The sequence below is a fragment of the Symsagittifera roscoffensis genome, chromosome 5, assembly GCF_963678635.1.
Source record: "Symsagittifera roscoffensis chromosome 5, txSymRosc1.1, whole genome shotgun sequence".
NCBI lineage: Eukaryota > Metazoa > Xenacoelomorpha > Acoela > Convolutidae > Symsagittifera > Symsagittifera roscoffensis.
The window spans coordinates 19,216,561-19,232,114 of record NC_087066.1 but is presented as its reverse complement, the minus strand read 5'-3'; the positions used below and the strand labels follow the sequence as shown (position 1 = coordinate 19,232,114).

Here is a 15,554-nt window from a genome sequence, read left to right as displayed (position 1 = left end):
TTCCAAAGCTTCGGAAACACCTCGATGTGTCCTCTTTCTACTTCTCGCATGCGATCACGGAGATGATCATCAAACTGATGACTGTCATCTCTGGCTCTGATATCTTCGCAAATAACAGATCTTCACTCATGAGCTCCCGCAATGTGTGTTGCTCACACCAGTTTAGTGCACTACCGTCCACTGCTGATATGAGGTTCAGGTGCAGCACCGACCCCCTATACGCCTCCACCTTAACGTCAGGGAATGCAAACGTAACTGCTGGTCCATAGATCACTGTCACAAACTCCTTGGCTCCTCTGATCAATGCTAAGGGATTGGTTCTCATAGCCAAGCTCAGATTGGTTAACAGGGGCATGCCCCCAACATGTCGTCTAACATCTTCTTCTCTTTCGATAGTCTCGTCTTCTCCCGTTCCAAAGCGATTTTGTTGTAAGAGATATTGGATAAGAGTGTGTCTTAGGTCTCTTATCTTGTTCCACGAGTCCGTGGATTTCTTCATATCCAAATTCCTCACCCTCTCTCTCATCTGCTCTGGACAACGTGTCAATTTCATTAGTCCTCCCAAGTTTCCGTGGGTAATCGCAATCAGTGTTAGAAGCCCATCTAACCGCAGGTTCTGGATTCCTTCGTTGAGCAGCATCGCCGGTCCTTTCACGAAGCTCTCTGCTCCAAACGTCACGAACAAGGCTAGTAGTTCCACTATTGACACTTCCACTACTGCTTGGAGGAATTCCTTTATCAAGTAATGAGAGACTTTCGGGTAGACTTTTGCCAAAAAGGACGCGGTCCATCCGGCTCCCAACCCTTCCAGCATGCTGTCCGTCCGTTCAAAGCCTTCCTGTCCCCTCACTTCCTGGGTCCAGAAGGTTTCCAGGGTGATCTGACACATTCTGTTCACAAATTCAGCGGTCTTTTCTCCAGCATTTTCCGCCAGGTTCACCTCCTTTAACAAGTAGGCATGGATCTTCGTGATCATCACAGGGGATTGCTCAAAAGCATCTGCACCCAATGCCGCTACTCTAGGACTTAGGTGTAGCCACTGGTTGACTTCCGGTTTGGTTCTCAAAACCATCGCCTCCAATTGAGCTCTAGTCTCTTGCGAATTTTTCCTTCTCGTGTTTTCACCTGTCACTTCCATTGCTCGGAACCATAAGTCGTTGGACATCGCTACGACTACTCGATGGTCGTCGTCTATTCCCGGTTTCAGTTTGAGTTGTCGACTGAAATTGGACAGTTCCAACCCCAGCACCTCGTCCAACACTAACATGTGCAGCGCATGGTCCTTGAATCCTCTCATCGCGTTCGAGATATCTGACCACACTGCAGGTAGTTCAGCCCTGAGTGGCTTCAGGTTCTCCATCTCTATCATGCGATTTGGGGCTGATATGATCACATCATATTTCCCTTCCGAAAGCAAGGTCACGATCGCATACACGAATTTTAGTCCATCCGGGAGATATGCATACCCCGGAGACAACGCGAATACTACTCTCGGGGTCACCTTGGTGAATGACCCCTCCTTCGTCGCATCCACCACTTCACCCATCGACTCAAGGATATCTTTTATCGCTGGCCACACAGCATTCTCTGCCGTTGTAGGATCTCTGAGTCTGCTCAGAAAACCTCTACTGTGTAGATGGTCATTGATGCCAGCAAACACGATCGTAATTGGGTTCATGTCCGTCTGTCTTTATACCCCTATAGCCAGAGATACCGATTGCAGTAGGTCCAGATCGACCGCTGCCAACATTATGACATCCGGCCAAAACAGAGACTTGGAAGTGTACACGAACTCTGAATTCGCTACTATCATAATCTTGGCCTTCCTCATTTCTGCTTTGTCGTACGCGGCAAAGATTGACTCATCTTTTTTTATTGCTTTCAATCCGCCGTACCTTTGGACATCACCATCTTGACTCACTTGTTTCGGGTATGTTCTATCTTTCACATGACTCGGGGGTGTCGCCATCTGCCTGAACATCTTCACATGTTGTCCAATCGGCGCCCTCGTTGTCAGAAATCTTCCCGGTCTCTCTTCTCGATTCTCCTCATCATGATTTAACCTAACGTCCTGCAATGGTCTTGCATTCACTGGTCCCATTGTGTTATTAGAGGGCAGTCCCTCTAGGTCAGCAAATCTCAAGGCTGTCATGGAACTGAAGTTTATGCTAGCGGCTACCAACCAGTCTACGCCTGTTATCGAGTACAGTCTGCTGACGGATAGCCTCGCTCCATTCAGCATCCTCCTTGCATCTTCGATGAAGCTCACCCTCTGGAGATCCAGCTTCATTATTTCATCTTTGTATACATGCCAGGGAGATGGTATGAGCCTTGACCCCATCAACAAGCCTCTGCCCGGGCGTCTCTCCTCTCGACTGGTATTTGTCGTCTCCGATCTGTGTCCGATCTAGACGTGCTGGCTGTCTCTTCGATTGGGTTAACAGCTCCTAGTCTTCTCCGAGGATGGATGGTCCTCCTTACCGGTGCTTCTCCAAATCGATCTTGAACATCCGTCCTTTGACCTGGTTCGCTGGAGCTCTGCTGTCTATAATTCGTGACGGCCGGGACCGTCCCCAAGCGTGTTTCCAGGTTAGGAGGCACAAAGGTGGTAATCATCGTTTCGCTCGATGCTCCTTCTTCCCTCAGCACTCCTGTGTCAAAGAGTTCTACCTCCAACTCATCCAATCGCTCCTGGAAGTTTCTGTTCAGGCAAGCCTGTCCTTCTATACTATCGAAGTGGATACCGTCCGTGGTCAGCCTGGCCTGATCCATAGCTCTCAACTGATGTTTAATGTCCATGAGGATCATTCTCCCGGCATTCCGACTTGCGAGATTCCTCAGGATGTTATTCCACCTGACGACTCCTTCGCTGTGCCTTCTCCCTGCTGCTGTCAAGCTCCTTGTATTCATTGGCACAGTGCAAACGGTCAGTACCGCGCAGTTGAACTTCTGCCAGAGAGTATTAAACAAGCACACCATCATCGATTCCCATAGTGCTTCCTCCTCATCCGAACTTCTCGAGATGTTGTTCGTTCCAACCTGGATCATCACACTGGGGATCCTCCCTGGATTCATTAGTTCCACCATCCGATATAACTGGGCTATAGTCGCTCCTCCGAAGGCCATCACCGTGGTGACCCAAGAGGTCCTCAAATTCGATAGTACTCTGACCAAGCTGTCTCCCAGTATCAGATGTGATGTCCCCAGTGGCGGTTGTTGCAGATTTACTACCGTGTTCCAAGTCGCTCGATTGAAGCAAGCTCTCGGATTTGTCTCCGGAACTCCCGTGAAATTATATCTCAATTGATTGTTCTTTTGTACGTCTAATACACGTGACACTTTCTTCGCTGGCATCTTCTGTATTCTTCTTTCTGGGGCCTTAGAGCTCCCCATTAGTGGCGTCACGTCACTTATTCCCTGTCTGATCACGGTCTGGGAGAGTCGTACTCTGCCCGTGTCATCGATCGTTCCATAGGGTGCAGTCACCCCGGAACCTGGCGCATTCTTGTTGGCGACCAGTCGTCCAGCTGTCTCTATCAGCTTCCTCACCGTTTGTTCCACGACGGGGTCACCCAAGGTGTCACTAGGGTCCGGGATTGTCACTCGATCTGTTGCTGTCGGGAGCCGTGTCCCCGTTGTCTGACTCATTTCTCGAGGCGTCAAGAGCTCTATCGGGGACTGCCCACGAGGAATACTCCTTGCAGGTATCGCTTTTTCCACGGCTGTAGTTAACGCCATCCGTTCTGATCGCTCCTTGTAGTCCTGCCTCAAGCGCTCAATTTCTTGACCCTGCTTTTTGTTGCAGTCTTCGAACAATCTTTTCCACATGTCTCGGTCGTCCTCCGCGATGAGCATGGTCTTAGTCACCTCGTCCAGCTCCTTTTTCGTTCTTTCCAGCTCGTCCTTTATCCCATCAAGATCTTGTATGGTTTGGTTCGTCTGAACCTTCTGTTCTGCTTTCGCCCTCTTTGGTGGCACAGCTGCTCTCAGTGGTGAACCAGACGAGGCAGCCTCGCTGTTCATCTCCTGGTGCATTCTCGTCAGCCCAGGTTTGGGCTTGGAGGGCATAGGCATTTCACCTGGTTGGTAAGTCCTAGAACTTCCTAATCCAGGCTCATTCGCCAACTCACTCCCTGACAGAGCCCCGTTTCTCCACCTCATCACTCTCATGTTCGAGCGATCTAGCACTCCCCTCTCTCCATATGCTGCCATCAACAGGACTTCCGTGGGGCGGTCCCCACGGTTGTCATGACCCAAAATGTTGATCAGGGCGGTCAGCAACATGACTACCTCTGGGTCCTCCAGAGCGAAGTCTCGATCCATTAGCCGACGATAGATCGCATCTATCATCGGTCCTACATATGCCTCTGTCAGGTCCATCAATTCATCCAATTTGAAATTCTCCATACTGTTCTTCAGATTCGATTTGATTTGATTTGATTTGAAGGTTTTGACTCAAGTGAGCAATTAAATGATCAATCAGGATCTAGAAAAGAAGTCATGAATATCACACTTGTCAGTTTCACCTTAACAGATATCGTTAAAATTTATCTAAAAACAGTCAGATAAGAAGATTTTTATCCTAAAATTTATTAAAATCAACCGGTCTCTAAAATTTTGGAACTCGACCTAAGATTGGACAGTCCAAACTTTGGATCTATTCCTAAGATCGTCATTCAGTTGTTCATGGTCACTAACCCCTTCTTAACCAGGATCTTAATAACATAACACATCACATAAAATAACACACATATCACACATATCACACATTACATACAACTTGGTCTTTATCCTAACATCCTCTCGCACGTCACTCAGCCTATACTTAGGTAATATTTCTTATGTAAATATATTTGTATATTAGTATCAGAGAATATCACGTGTACAAGCGCGTACAATTCCCGAGGATGCAGTCGTCCTCTGTTTGGATCGTACACTGGAAGCGAGAGCTCCTTCACGTCCATTTCCACGAGGAAGTCTCTCAACCTCGTCAAGGACAAGACTAGGTTCTCTGGGTCTACGTGCTGCTTCTCCGTCGCCCTCGTCACCAAGAAGCATAGGTATTTTCCCGGTATCGGTGACGCCGCCGGAGGTAAGGCTGCTACGCCCCCTACTCCTGGTCGTTGCTTCCAAAGGAACTCTATGTTTTTATATTCTCTCTTAAAATCTGCCGCTAACGCTGTCATAAAACTCATGTCTGCTGTGATTGCTATCGCACATGTTCTATTTGTGAGTATAAAATCACTGTCTGTTAGTATTATGTTACTTGAATATTCATTTAATAAGTTAAAATATGACTCAACTACCCTCTCTATGTCAGGTTTCTTAGGTTCTTCGCCTGTTTCTGCTTCTAAGTCTCCTGTCTCTCTTGCTATTCTCAATTTTTTTATTATCAAGTTTTCAGTGTGGGTAAGTCCTACCCCCACTCCCCAGACAAAAATATCCATCGACGTCCCCGTCGATCGCATGCCGGATATCAAGTCGAGGTTAGAAGCTGGAATGAGTAGTTGTCCTTCCTGGGCAGCCCAGGAAGGATAGTCTCGTTCGGTCTTGATGTATTTCATGCTTTCACGATCTACGTCCTGAATCGTGACGCTGTTCTCTTTAGGGTCTGATGTCATTTCATTCAGCCACTCCAAGACTCGCAGATTTGTGAGATCTCAATCGTCAATTTCTACTTCGGGTTTCGACCTGTCCTCGATCCATTCCTGGTGGTGATCATCTTTTATGTCGATGTCTTGTGAGACTGTTATGCCTTCTAGACCCACCATTTCTTCCACTATCTTTTTCCGATCTATCCTTTCCACTACAAAGTCGTCACTGTAAGGATTATATTTCTTTCTGGGTCTTGTCCCGTCACTCTGACGAGTCTGCATCGTGAACAGGAGATCTGGTTCCAAATTTTTGGGAACCTCCGTCTGTTCGGGATCCTGCCAATCTTCCTCTGCGTAGGGTAAGGTTTCATCATCTGCTTCGATCACCTCGTTTGGATCCAAGTCCAGTGGTGCATTTGTTCCTTCCTCTATGACTTCGTTTCCATCGTTCTTCTCCCTGGCGCCTTTCTCGTTGACCTCACAAGCAGGATCCATCATCAGATAGTCCCTTCTTCTATGTCTGCGGGTATACACCAGTCTTCTGTCGATGGATTGTGTGGCTTATTGTTCTCGTAGTGGGCGGCTCGGTCAGTACTCAGTCTATAAAAGCGTCCCTCCTGGTGCACTTCCGTAATCATGGAGAGTCCCCTCCACTTTTTAGGAGCTTTTTCGTTCCTTTCGGTGGTATAACGTTCTGAAATACCCATACGTAATCTCCCGCCTTGTAAGCTTTTGCACCAGCTGCTTTCTTGTCGAATTTTTTCCTCTGCCTTGCCTGTGCTTGCTGAGTATTTCGTCTGCATAAATCGTTCAACTCCTGTTGACGTCTGATCACATCCCTCACATATACCTGTGGAGACGTTTTCTTTCCCTCATACTCTGGGTAGAAAAAGGTTAAGGGTAAAGACTTCTCGTGTCCAGTTAGCATCATGTGTGGACTAACTCCAGTGGTGGAGTGTTGCGTGCTTTTATAGGCTCCCATCACCTGTGGAAGGTATCTGTCCCAATCGGTCATGTACCTGGAACAATATACTCTCAGCATCGACACTAACGTCCTATTCTGTTTTTCCACTAAGCCATTCGTCTGGGGGTGGTATGTCGTGGAGTGAGCCTGAGCAACCTGCGAGCGTCTCATAAGCTCTTTCGTAAGCTCTCCTACGAAAGCTGTTCCATTATCTGATTGAAACGTGATCGGACAACCATGCCTCGCTATCCACGTATTGATCAGGTGGTCGCATGTCTCTTCCGCCGAGGCAGTTATGCAGGGCACGGCCTCTGCATACTTCGTGAAGTGATCTATCATGACCAGGACTTGGTTATAACCGCGGTCTGTCATGCATATCTTTTGGTGATCTATCTGCATCACCTTGTTGAATTCAGACGACTCGATCGATTGTAAAGGAAATCGCAATTTCCTTGGATCCTTGACTTGTTGGCATGACAGGCTTGCTGTCACTCACTTCTCACATGCCTTTTTCATTTCAGGCCACTCAAAGCGCTTCAGGATCCTTTGATACACTTTGTCGATCCCTTGATGGCCCATCTGATCATGCGACATGAATAATAGTTCTGTCTGATAGAGTTGCGGCAACACTATCGCGTTATACTTGTATAGGACTTTGTCTTCTTTTCTTCTCTTGCATGCCACAATCCCGTCCTTGTTCAAATATAACCTCCCTTCCTTCTGCATGAAGTACTGTCTCAGGATACGATAACTATCTTCCTCGAGGTCCCCTTTATCCGGAGAACCATTCTTGATCCACCTTTTCAGGTTGCTTGTCATGCGATCAATTCTCTGCGCCCTTAGAAGATCCGAGAGTCTGTATCTCGCCTTCAAGTACGTCTTCATGACCCTCATCTGACTATTCAGCTCATTGGGCTGGTGTGTGTCTTCTTCCATCTTAACGCACCAAATCTTCGCCAGTGGCTGTGTTTCTTGCTTGAACGGCTGAAGATCAGTCATGACTACCTCTTTTTGTGGCAACAGACTTATCGAACGTTTCGATACCGATATTGTCTCCAAATCATCCGCTGCGTTGTCAAAGACTCTTTCACTTGGTATAAGGTAGCGATCACTGTCAGGATCCTGGTACACCTCTCTTTCTAGATCCCTTGCCCGAGTTTCCACTAGCAGTGTGTGGATCGCTAGTTCGGACAGTTCTGATCCCGAGCTCGAGTTCCTGTCTGAATAGGTGTCAATTCCTGAGTTTCCGGAATTGTCATCTGTTGAAGAGGTTGTGATGGAGTCTGCACGCTCCTCCAGATCATGTCTGTGCCTTCTTCGCATCCATCTGAACTCCCCGGACAAAACCTTGTTCCCCAGGTCCTGTTTCTCATCAGGAACTTTTTCATCTATCTCAGACTCCCCGGACAAACTTTCTTGTCCCGGGTGTTGGTCTTATACTCGCTGGCTCTTCTCGTCGTTCGTCTTCCCGGACAAACAATCTTGCTCCAGGTTTTGTTCTACCTTCTCACCTTCTCCATCTTGGTCCACAAAGGTAAAGGGTTTCCTTCGCATACTGCTTCCCAGTTCTTTCCATATGTAAGAAGTACTGGTTAAAACCTCGTGTGGTATTGAGGATACTAGTTGCTGAACTATTGTCCTACAATCCCTCTCGTTCTCTTTGTGTTGTCGTATGGACGGCATGATCTTCACCTTCTACCTGATTGTTAGTGAAGCCACTGCTGCTGTCCACTCGGGGTCACCTCTGGTCACTTCTCTTTCTAACAATCCACCCAGCATCCGCATCACTTGCGGTGTAACCTGCACCATTTCGTCCAGTAATGAGAGGCTGTTTATGTTCATGCGAGAGAGTTCCTGCTGGACCAGGTTTGAGCGCAGCAACAGATCCAAGGGAACCGGGTCCTCCTTGGATAAGATCTTTATCTCGGCTGCTTTCTCTACAGGTAACTCGGGATGCCCCGGAATTGGATGCCCAGACTTATCTAACCATCTCGTTAAGGGAAGCGCTTCATAAGTTTCTTTGTCCAGAAACGAGAATCCCTCCTTTATTTCTGCTTGATTGGCTTGCTTCTGCTCCAATCTTTCATAGAACTCAGTTTTCTTACTGAGGCTGTCCGCATTCTGGTGTTTATCACGCATCCTCTGTTCGATTATCATATGGTGGCCATCCAATCTTTTTATCCATCTACCAATATAACTCTGCTCCATCGAGTAGGTCTTCAACCAGGATAACGCTCTGTTGTCTACTCGTAACTTAAATGGAGCGCTCCCCAAGTATGCGCGGTATTTTTCCACAAATGTGACTACTGCAAACATTTCTGCTTTTGGTGCGCCATATTTCATCTCAGTGTCACTCAAGACTTTGATGCCGTATGCAATGGGACGGAGAACCGTTCTTCCATTCCATTCTCACTCCTGATGCAATATTCCTGAGATGGCTACTACCGATGCGTCTGTGCAAGAACATACATGCCCTTTTCTGTAGGCATGCCTAGCACTGGCGCTTCGCACAGTTCCCGCTTTATGTTCTCGAAGGCAACTTCTGCTTCATCGTTCCATTCGAACTTTTTCCCTTTGTTGCGCATCAGCTTCTGCATCGGATACACCTTGTCCGCATATCCTTTTATGAACTCCCGGTAGTAGTTGGCAAACCCTAGGAAGCGAAGGAGCTGTGTGTCCGTTCTTGGAGCCTTCCATGTCAACACTGCTTCTACTGCTTCCGGGTCTGGCCTCACACCATGCCTGTCCACCATTCTTCCCAGGTACTTGATTGAATCCCTAAGGATTTCACATTTCGATGGTTTGCACTTCAAGCCTGCTCTTTTCATGCATCCAAAGACCTCATTGAGCCGATCAATCAATATGGTCTTCCAGGGCTGGTGTCGCTATGACCACGTCGTCCACGTAACACATCACAAGGTTCCCGTACTTTTTGTCACTCTGGTCAAAGCCTGAGCCATCAGTCTTTGAAAAGTGGCCGTTGCGTTGCACAAGCCGAAGGGCATCTTCTTCCACTGGTACAACCCTAATTCGCACGCGAATCCGGTTTTCTCTCTATCCTTCTTCCGCAGAGGGACCTGCCAGAAGGCCGAGCCCAAGTCCAGTGTTGTGAAGAACTTGGCATCACCAAGCTTAGAGAGGCTCTCGTCTATTCGCGGTATCGGGTACGCATCTTTTATCGTTACCGCGTTCAAGTAACGAAAGTCGCAACAAAACATAAGCTGCCCCCCTTTCTTTTTCGCCATTACCACCCCGCAAGCCCACTGCAATTTCGAGGGTTCTATCATGTCGTATTCGAGCAGCATTTCGATTTCCGCTCGGCACGCTTCCGACTTGTGTGGCGTCATTCGTCTCGCGCCTTCTTTGTGCGGAACGGCACCTTCTTCCAGTTCAATTTCGTGTTTGACGAAGTTACAGCAACCGATAACCGCTTTATGTTTTGAAAAACATCTGCGTTCCGATTTAAAACGTCCCACAATTTTTTGAAATCTCCCTCACCTATTTTCCCTTTTAAATGTTCTATCTCTGGCAAAACCAGTTTGTCAGTTTCTAGTTCGTATGACGAGGGGCGTTCCGGAAAATTCGAGCAGCTCGATAAGCCGTCGTCCGTTTCGGATTTCATTGAAAACAACTTATGAATAGATTTTAATTCATTAATCCTCTTTAAAATTCTATCTTTATTGGCATGATGAGGACAGTCTTTCACACTATGTTTCTTCAAGTTTTGTGTCTCCTCATAGTCGGTCCTCATCGGCAAAGCGTAACCAAGCTTCTTTCCACGCTGAATTGAAACATTGGTGTCCAGTGTGTTCAATAACACACTGACACACAGTCCGTTTCGCATTACCGAGAAAATCCGGCCTAAAATCACCGAACTCTGACTATTTGGATTCGGTACTAGACAAACCTGTTTACTATCGCTTAACGAATTTTCATTCTAAAAATTGCCACCACAGCTTGTCTTGGCTGTAGCTTAACTTTTCTATCTTAAAAAATTGGTACCTTGTTTTCGTCTGTTATTATCCTATTAATTGGTTTCTTAACATACTTCCGGCTGGGACCTCCCGAGTTCGGTTCCCCTTCTTTTTGTCCACTCTTGCTGCCTAGTAGCCCGTCCAACCTATCCATGATAGCATGAGCTCGCCTCTCCATCATCGCGTCTATCTTTGTGTCAAGAGTCCCAAGAGACTGCTCTTGCTGAATTCTTAACTTCTCCATGTCGTCTCTTAAGCGTAACTCTCTCTGTTCCGCTTCTCTTGTCATTCGCGACAAGTTCTTCGCTATATGCTCGTCCGTTCTTTCTTTCAAGCGTTTTTGGCTCCTACCAACTTCCTGTCTATTGCGGTTTATTTCTTCCCGCAGACTTTCTCTTTCAATGTGAACTGCTCTTTCTAGTTCACTCATTCTTATGGAAATCTGTTCATTTTGTTCTCCTATACTGCCCACTATGTTGTTCAAGGCTTCTTCTAGTGCTGCCCCGTTATCCACGAGTGGCGTCACTAGTGGCGGTGTAACCCTGTCGGTCCCAGGTAGCTTCGTGCTGGTCGAGATTCGGGCCTTGACTCTCTGCCTCGACGTCTTTTCATTATCCACTTCAGGATCCGCCAATGCGTTGCCTAGCCCTTTGTTTCTACTCTCCCCAGTTTGCGGCTCTGAATTTGTCATAATCCCGAAGCCTCTCGACTGGCCTGGTGTGTTTACCTCTTTGCTTATCGTTCTCACCACACCAAATTTGTCCATGGTTCCAGTCTCTCTTTCGACGTATGCCTCATTCTCCTGGGTCGAACTATTGAGGCTGACTTGAGACCCAAAGTCCACTTGCTCTTCTTCGTCCTCCTCCTCCTGCTGGGATTCGCCTTCATTTCCTGTGCCCACTCCCATGGTGAATGGAAAGATGTTTCCTAAGGTGTTCCTCATTCTTTCTGAGAACGATGAGGACGTTGTTTGTTTCTCAGTCCCGCCTGCCATCATGGTGTTGTCTGTTGGAAATCTTCTAGTTGCCACTATTTCAGTTGAAATGTCGGACAGTTCCGACATCTCCTCTCGATCCAATGTCCCCGGTGGAAGTGGCAAAATCATGGCCTTGTTCTACCGGAGTAGATTCACTCGCCAGCCTTCTGCCTCTCCCTTCCAGTCCATGTACTTCCTGGTTGTCATTCATGGCCTGGTCCGTATTGACCTCCACTTCTAACATTTCTTTTCTCTCTTCTGAGGTCTTCTGACTCCTCGTTTCAACCATTCTGCCTGAAACCGTCTCCCCTTTGTCGGTCCGGGCTCGTTTGATCCGATCCAAAAAAGGGTCGGTCATTGTTTTTCTTTGCTTTTTAGGTATGAATTTCCTAGAGCTATTACCTCGTTTAAGTATCCTTGACTTGTCTAGACTCATTCTCAATTTGTCACTTCTTAATGCCTATACACTCAATTCGATTGCTAGTGACTTTATAGTTTGACTATCAATAATAATGACACAACACAATAATTTTAACAAGATTCTCTTAAATAGTGACCACGAATCCTTGTATGTTATCAGTGTGCAGTTTGTATATAATTTATTCACACTAACCGATTATCGGTCGTAAGATTTGAGAACTAGCACAATATGATGTTATCAGTCAATTTAAAAGATAGTGTACTCACTACCTAATCAAGCACAAATTATGTTGATTTAAAATCAAAACCAAAAAATATAATGACAAAATATGAATACCTCTATAAAAAAAACGTATGTGTATTGTACTTTTAGTCGGTCGCAGTACAATAGTCGAACTTATATTTTAAAGAAAAAGCTTTCCCTGCTTGGTGCTGCACCAAACAGACAAAACTTTGAAGGCAGTAATTTTCTCAAGTGGATGTCTATTGCACCCACCGAGTACTGTGTTACCTATTTGCCTTCGTACTGCCCGAACTAGACCTACTAAAATCCTCAGGGCAGTCATTTTTCACAAAAACGTATTGGGTTTCAATCTACACCATTGAATTACGCTCTTTTTAGTTTAGACTTAGTGTAGCGAATATCCGAGTTCGGACCTGTTTTGTTTTGGTCTGGTGTTTATTGAAAGGCAAGTTACCAGTGCAGTCACTGATTCCTTCACTGATTCCTAGCCTGTCTGCTAATAACCTAATACCTCTCACTGTAGTCTTTCTTCTGTTTACCTAAGTCCTTTAATAAAATAGTACCCCTCCGGATTGGCAAAAAATAGGACCCTTCCGAACTGGCAAAATTGAGACCCCTCCGGATTGGAACCCCTCTGAGTTAGCAAATATAAGACCCTTCCGGATTGGGACCCCTCTGAGTTAGCAAATATAAGACCCCTCCGGATTGGAACCCCTCCGAATTTGAAAAATTTTTGACCCCTCCGGATTGGGAGCCCTCTGATTTTGTAGTTTTTCGGAGATTTCCTTCTTTCAACCTATACCCTTCCGGATACGTTCTTCGATGCTATTTTGCTTTTTAAATTAACTAGGAAGGGTATGTAATGCTTTCCTAGACCCTTCCGGATTGAAGTTAAGCCTCTTATTTGACAATTCACGCTAACGGTGAAGGGTCTTATCGCTAGCCTAACTTCGGCTCGATTAAGGTTTTCCAGTGCCTTAAGCCTTACCTTTTCGTCTAGAACAGCCTAAAGTTACTTTATTCAACCGCTATTACCTTTTGGTAGGGGTTTAAGGGCTTTCCTAAAAAATTTATAAAACATGAAGGGTCTACCCTCCCAAATTGGTGAATTTGCTAAAAACAATCTCAAAAACTTTTCACGCTTACTTTTTCGAAAAACTTTTGTCCCTATCAATCAGTAAGCTCAGCTAATTTTTGATCTATTGGTACCAAGATTAACTGGATCTTCCAGTAGTTCCAAAGTTATTAACCAAAACGTCTTTTTTTTAAAGTCAAAAAATTTTCTCTCTTATAGGTTCCGCCTATCTTTTTCCGCAATTCTGTTCTTTTCGACCTAAAAATTATTGATCCGAGCTCAAAAGGCCTATACTCTTCTAGTTCAATGCAAAAGACCCGATCTAAAACGCTTTAGTTGGAAAAATTTACGAAAAACTATGCTTACCTATACCCCTCCGGGTTGATGAATCCACCAAAACAAACACGTTAAGTTCGATTTCTCTGCAACCCGGAAGGCTTTCGGGAAACGGGTTTTAAAGCTTGTAGATTCACTAGTGGACGTTGTCCGAACAACTATTTTTACTGTCCTAACTCAAAAATTTCAAAAAATTTTCTGAATTTATAGTGTTCCGTTTTCTCAAAAATCACGAAAATTCGGTTTTTGGTTCAAAGATAGTTCCAACCACTTCCAAACTAAACTTAACCGGTTCTATCTATTATAGTAGTGCAGTTACGATGTAACACACTACTCTAGCGCTTTTATTCCGTTTCAAAAAATTATCGATATCTCAAGAATCGCGACTTGTGGGGGGATCAAAATATCGCTATTTTGCCCTAAAAACCGGTCTGCTTTCTGTGTTTTTCACTGAAAAACGGTATAGGAGTATTAATATAGGCTATATAAGTAATAATATTAGTAATACAATACCCCTCCGGGTTTGTTTAATATCCGAATTAAGGTGCTTAACTCGGATATTCGCAGTTTGGTGAAGGGTCACTACAGTGCACCACTGTCGAGCCCCCCACAGATTACTATCTTAATTTTTGTACCAAAAGGGATACAAAACTTGTTAACGATGCCCAACAGTCGTCTGTTGTTGTCGCTGAGCCCCTTCTTGTTGCTCCTTGTACTGCTTGCCGGATCAGTCTTCTCCCAAGACCCCTCCGGATTGAGCGCAAATCAGCTGACCCTTCCGGCTTGAGCGCAATTTATCATTAACGTGCTTAAATGCTCAAATAACCCTACGGTACAAGCCTCACAAACGTGCTACAAAATTCATCGTAACGATCCTGACTGATATAAATGACTGTAACAACAATATATCTATCAACAACAAACGGGAGGGTCGGATCACATCTTGTCTGGGGGATGATTTCTACTGATTTTTTACTTTTTTTACTGTTTTTGGTTTTTTCGGTTATTTTTTTATGTTTTTTTGTTTTTCTCGGGAACTATATTAGTTTTTGTTTGGTTTTATATATATATCTTTAAGTGTTTTTGGTCACAAACCTCTCAGGGAACGAGGGGATGGCCGAAGGCTTCCGCGTTCCGAACTACCCTTCCGCCCCGGCGGTTTTGGCCTATTAAGGGCGTTAATGTGAGCATCCGCTCGGCGCGGAATGCTCGTTAACGGTTCTGCCGGTCATGATGTTAAAAAAGAATAACACCCAGGAGCGCCATATGAGACAATGTGCAAGATTCTAAACTTTTTGAGACAATGTGCAAGATTCTAAACATTCCGATGGAAGTGAAGAAGATATGGGCAAGAAGACGGTTGATGCCATGGTTCAGAGCTAACATGACTGCATGGTTGTACGAATATGCTAAGAAGCATATGTCGAAGCACGGTAGAGTGTACAGTGAATATCAGCTGGACATTGGAGCAGGAGCTTTCAAGCGAGCTTTCGTGACTCATCGGAATGCAGTGACCACCGCTGTAAAGAGAATTTCCAGGACGAGTGAACGTAGTGGAAAGGAGAAGGAAGAGATGTTGAAGGAAGATTTGGAGAGAAACGTGACGTTGTGTCTCCACAACAGCTTCTGCCGAAACAGAGAGTCTAATGTGGATCCCCTACCTTGTTGCAATCCTAGAAGAGCAGAAGTGTTGGAGGACTGCTTCCAACAGCGTCAGGATAGCTAACGATGTGTTGCAAGACACAGAAACTGAGAGTGCAGAGTCAGTGTCACAGGAGGTAGAGATGGAACATTGACAAACGGTCGAAAGAACAAGACGCGAAAAGAAAGAAAATTAGAAGAATTTAGAAGTTTTAGAACTTCTATACGATGAAAAAGAAGAAGACAAAGGAGTGACGAAAAAGAAGAAATTAAAACTCAGAATTGTTTTATGTGTGTGAAAAAACTCAAGTGAGAAACCAAGCAACCAAG

General features: G+C 45.5%; 2 protein-coding genes across 2 annotated transcripts in view; both read right to left on the bottom strand.

Annotated features, from left to right (window-relative positions):
• Positions 1–5,282, bottom strand: part of LOC134846055 (pyruvate dehydrogenase E1 component subunit beta, mitochondrial-like) — a 428,722-nt gene extending 423,440 nt beyond the window's left edge. The window contains exon 1 of the mRNA XM_063863235.1: positions 5,277–5,282. The gene's annotated coding sequence lies outside the window, so the exon portion shown is untranslated. The remainder of the gene's footprint in view (positions 1–5,276) is intronic.
• The window catches only part of LOC134846052 (dolichyl-diphosphooligosaccharide--protein glycosyltransferase subunit STT3B-like), a 382,597-nt gene that overhangs the window by 225,199 nt on the left and 141,844 nt on the right, over positions 1–15,554 (bottom strand). The gene's annotated exons all lie outside the window — the stretch shown is intronic.